Here is a 5,002-nt window from a genome sequence, read left to right on the forward strand (position 1 = left end):
CTTGAAAACATCTACATATTCATGCTTCCAAATCCTCGTCCAAGTCTTTTCCGACAAATGCGACCCCAAAGGCATCACCAGGCCCATGTACGGCAGCTTCTTTTTGTGCTTCTCACCCCCTTCATCCTTCCCGTCTGTCTCCCCCACCTTGTCTGTCTGAACGCCGGCCCCCACGAGCCGCTTCCCTTCCCCCCCCACGTCCGCCTTCTTCGCTGTCGCTCCCACCTCCCGCACCGATCCATTACTTACCCTCACTGACCTACATGTCTTCTTCCGCCCCACTTTGTCCCCCCCCCTCCCACGCCCCCCACCAAGCGCCCTCACCTGCAATGTTGCCTGGCGCCTCCCGCGCCCGTCCTCTGGACACTGGGGCTTTCTTCCTCTCTACTTGTGTCCCGCTACAGCTGGCCTTTGGCGCCTGCAAGACACCAAACTGTCGGGTTGCCGCCTTCCCCCCCATCTCCTGCACGTCACGCAGTTCACCCTCCTCCAACTCCTCACTGTCAGACTCATAGTCCAGCTCCTCTTCAGATTCATCCTCACACCGCACCTTCTGTACCTCACGCACCACTCGTTTCACACCTTTGCCTTCCGCACCCTGCACAAACTCATACTCCGGCGCCGATGATGCCCGCTCCCGCGATGGAGGGCAGGCCGCAGCGGACCCCCCTGCTGCTTCGCCCCGGCGTTTGGAGGCCATCATGCGCCCCGCCGGCCCACCCTGGCCTCTACCAGCAATCGTCGCTGGCTTGGATCACCCCCCCCTGGGACCGACATAGTCCGAGGGGGCCCCAGCGCCACCAGGTTTTCTGAGATGTCAAGTCAGTCCCTGACTCGTCTACCCACACCCACCGTCCACGCCCCTCCACCTGACCCTCCCTCCGCCCGCGTGCCGACGCCCTGTCCTCCGACCGCGCAGCCCCCGGCAACACCCCCCCTCGCCATTCCCTCCCTGGTCGCACACATCTCCCCCCACCTGCGCTCTGTCTCCTTAATTATCCTGCGCTGTTCCCGGATGCGCTCTTCCAACGACATCCCCTCCCACCTGTCCTCCCACCTGGCTGCACCCCAGCACTCCCCTTTGTCCCCGCGGCCGTGCCCCGCACCCTGGGAGGGCACCACGTGTTTCTTTGGAGGCTCCTCCAAACATGCTGCCACCGCCGCCGCCACCCCTGCGGAAGCCGAGCGCGGCGTCCGGGTCATTCCGACCCACGCCTGCTCCAGGACCCCCAGCCGCAGGAGGTCCGACCTCCCCGCGCGGCCGAGGAGCTGCAGCGCCGCGCGCACTGCAGCATCATCCGGTTTGTGCCCCGCTCCTACCTCCATAATTGTGCGACTGCCTCCGCGCCTAATGCAGACCCGCCTCTCTGCCTTTCACCGCCTCCGCGCCTCCAGGCTGCCCCAGTCGCCAGATTAGGCCGCCTCAATCATGACGTGCCGCCCACAAAGGCCCCGACAACACGTCCCCAAACCAAATCTAACTCCCACCCTGAGGCGCTGGGGAAGGAAGAGGAAGGACTTCCTCTCCCAGCCCCCTTTATCCCCTCCTAACGACCCCACCCCTTATCCCACCGCTTCCTTCCCTGTCCCTTCCCCTTTGCGCGAAAACCCCGGGGGAAGACTAGTCTGCTGTCCTTCCTTTCCCCGGGGGCCGCATTCCGCCCCAAGTGCGGAGAGGAGATACTGCCCTGAGTGTGGAGAGGAGATTCTGCCCGAGTGCGGAGAGGAGATTCTGCCCGAGTGCGGAGAGGAGATTCTGCCCTGAGTGCCGAAAGGAAATTCTGCCTCACGTGCGGAGAGGAGATTCCGTCCCGATTGCGGAGAGGAGATTCCGCCCCGAGTGCGGAGAGGAAATTCCGCCCGAGTGTGGAGACTCCCCCACGACTGCGGGGCCTCCGCCACCAGTGCCGATGCCTTTTGTGAATCAGGTCCTATGATATTTTTTCCAGTTTTTCATTAACCATATGTTGTTAAAAAAGTGTTTGTTTGGCTAGAAATACATTCTTATTCCTAAAGCCAACCCAAACCACTGTGGTACGTTGTTCTTCTCCAGACCAAACACTCCTAAAATATGCTGCCTAATAGCATGAATGGCATGTGATTCCTACACCTTGTAATCCTCATTGTTTTATGTAACATTTTATGGTCCGATTTACACAGGTGTTATTAATAGTCTTTTTTATAATGTGTGTGTAGTAACGTGCTCTGACACCCTAATCTGATATGAGTAGCGGTATAAAACAAATGTAATACATGTGAGAGAGGTCCTGCCGAGAGACGAGGGGCACTGTTGGAGGGAGTAGTGCGGGAATCCATGGAGAAAGAGGTCATTGGGGAGTGCCAAAAAGGTCATAGGATATTATTATGGTTTTTATTAACTTAAACAATAAAGCATTGATTGATTGATTGAGTGCCAAAAAGGATTGTTGTATTGGTTGCCACCAGCAATAAAGACGGCCCTGATCTCTCCCATTTCATGCTCAATGCGCTATACACCCTACTTACAAGCCCCCAGTTAGGCTAAACTTTTCTGGGGTTGCTTGTGGTCCCTTATGGAGGGGTCCTCGCCTGGCATTTCAGGATTTATTGTACTGATTTGAATAAAGCAGGACTTTCTCTAGTGTGTCATGAAGGGCAAAAAACAATGGGCTGGAATGCAGCCCAGAGCAATTCCTTTCTTTTTTTTTTCACTCCTTTAACATGGGCACTTTACTTCAATTAAGTGTACAGGTAAGCCCTCCCTCCCCACATAATGGCACCACATCTTACTGATGTCAGAAGACAGTTTGTAAACCTTCAAACAGCTAATTGGGGGTTGTCCATAAAGGACTAGAGGAACAAAATTGAAGATACGGACCAAGTGTTTTAAGGCGAAAGATACAAAAGACTTGTTGGGTAACATAACTTCACATACATGCAATACTATCACCAATATATGATTTCCGTACAAGCCCCATGGAACTGGGCAGCCTTCACAGAGCAAGTAACGTCCTGTAACAATGCATTTGAACAATTTGGAATGACAAAGTACAATCAAGTCCTCCATGCATTGTAGAACATGGGAATGTTTGCTCCACAATACTGCCATCCTCCTCTGTTCCAGTTATCAATCCTGAGTCAGGCGCCAAAAACAAAGTAAAAAAGCCATGCCTCGTTTTGGTTCTTTTTTGCTAAGTTACGTTTGTCAAGTTGCACTGAGCTACAGTCATTTAGAAGCACTTACGGTGGACAATTGAAGGCCCAGATTCATCGTACTCCTGCTTGCTGATCCACATCTGCTGGAAGGTGGACAGGGAGGCCAGGATGGAGCCACCAATCCAGACAGAGTACTTGCGCTCAGGTGGGGCAATGATCTTAATTTTCATTGTGCTTGGTGCTAGAGCTGTGATTTCCTTCTGCATTCTTTCTGCAATACCGGGGTACATTGTGGTACCACCAGCCAACACTGTGTTGGCATACAAGTCTTTTCGGATATCAACATCACACTTCATGATAGAGTTGTATGTGGTTTCATGAATCCCACATGATTCTATACCAAGGAAGGACGGCTGGAAGAGAGCCTCCGGGCACCTGAACCTCTCATTGCCAATGGTGATCACCTGACCGTCAGGCAATTCATAGCTCTTTTCCAGGGAGGATGAAGACGCAGCAGTGGCCATTTCCTGCTCAAAGTCCAGGGCAACATAGCAGAGCTTCTCCTTGATGTCGCGCACAATTTCTCTTTCGGCTGTGGTTGTGAAGCTGTAGCCTTTCTCTGTCAGGATCTTCATGAGGTAGTCTGTCAGGTCACGGCCAGCCAAGTCAAGATGCAGAATGGCACGAGGCAGGGCATAACCTTCATAGATGGGTACAGTGTGGGTGACACCATCACCAGAATCCATCACAATACCAATGGTACGACCAGAGGCATAGAGGGACAGCACAGCCTGGATAGCCACATACATGGCTGGTGTGTTGAAAGTCTCAAACATGATCTGTGTCATCTTTTCTCTGTTGGCCTTGGGGTTGAGTGGACCTTCAGTTAGAAGTACAGGATGTTCCTCTGGGGCAACACGGAGATCGTTGTAGAAGGTGTGATGCCAGATCTTTTCCATATCATCCCAGTTGGTGACAATACCGTGTTCAATGGGGTACTTCAGGGTCAGGATACCACGCTTACTCTGAGCTTCATCACCAATGTAGCTGTCTTTCTGGGCCATGCCAACCATCACACCCTGATGTCTTGGGCGGCCCACGATGGATGGAAAGACAGCACGAGAAGCATCATCTCCAGTGAAGCCGGCCTTGCACATACCGGATCCATTGTCAACAAGTGCGGCAATATCATCATCCATTTTGATCTTTAGGTGGGCGGTTCCGGGGAGATGAGAGACAGGTCCTTAGGCACGAGTTTGGTGAGGAAGCTCAGAGCGACTGAGCGATTCCTTTCAACAACTTTTATTTGCAATTGACATTGTAAGTGCTAAAGGTATGCTCAGAAATGGGTACTGTACTCACTGTGTCATAGGACTCAAGCTACACCCTCTTGACAAGCCCTAAGTAGGGGGAAACCAGCCTGAGGTTGCTTGTGGTCTCTTCTGGAGGGGGCTCACTTGGCAGTTTGAGGTAGACCATTCCCAGGAGAAGCACGGAGGGTTCTGATTTGTATAAGGTGGTCCTTTGTCTATAGTGGAATGGTGGATGACAAATGATGAACTGGAATATGGCCCCAAGCTACTGCCAGTGGCTGAGACTAAAACAAGCATTCCTTCCTCAACCTTGTTGTTGTTGTGAGAGAGAAAAAGAGAGACAAAGAAAAAATTACAAAGAGGATGACCACAATAGGGAGTGTGTGCAGCAGGGATTGGCTGCCTGCGGCAGGTTGGGTGACTGTGAATGACCCCGCAGCACATAGCTGGCACAGGCGCTCTGACCAACCCCCGCGGCCCACCACGGAAGACTTGGGAATAAAGAATATTGTTAAAAAAAACAATGAAATTCTCAGTACAAAACATTAAAAAAA

The 5,002-nt window shown here is 52.5% G+C and overlaps 1 pseudogene; it reads right to left on the reverse strand.

The window, feature by feature from the left end:
* Window positions 1-2,742: 2,742 nt before the first annotated feature.
* Window positions 2,743-4,389, reverse strand: LOC146809643 (actin, cytoplasmic 1 pseudogene; annotated as a pseudogene).
* Between the last annotated feature and the right edge of the window lie 613 nt (window positions 4,390-5,002).

The sequence above is a fragment of the Triturus cristatus genome, chromosome 7 (genome assembly GCF_964204655.1).
Source record: "Triturus cristatus chromosome 7, aTriCri1.1, whole genome shotgun sequence".
Classification (NCBI taxonomy): Eukaryota; Metazoa; Chordata; class Amphibia; order Caudata; family Salamandridae; genus Triturus; species Triturus cristatus.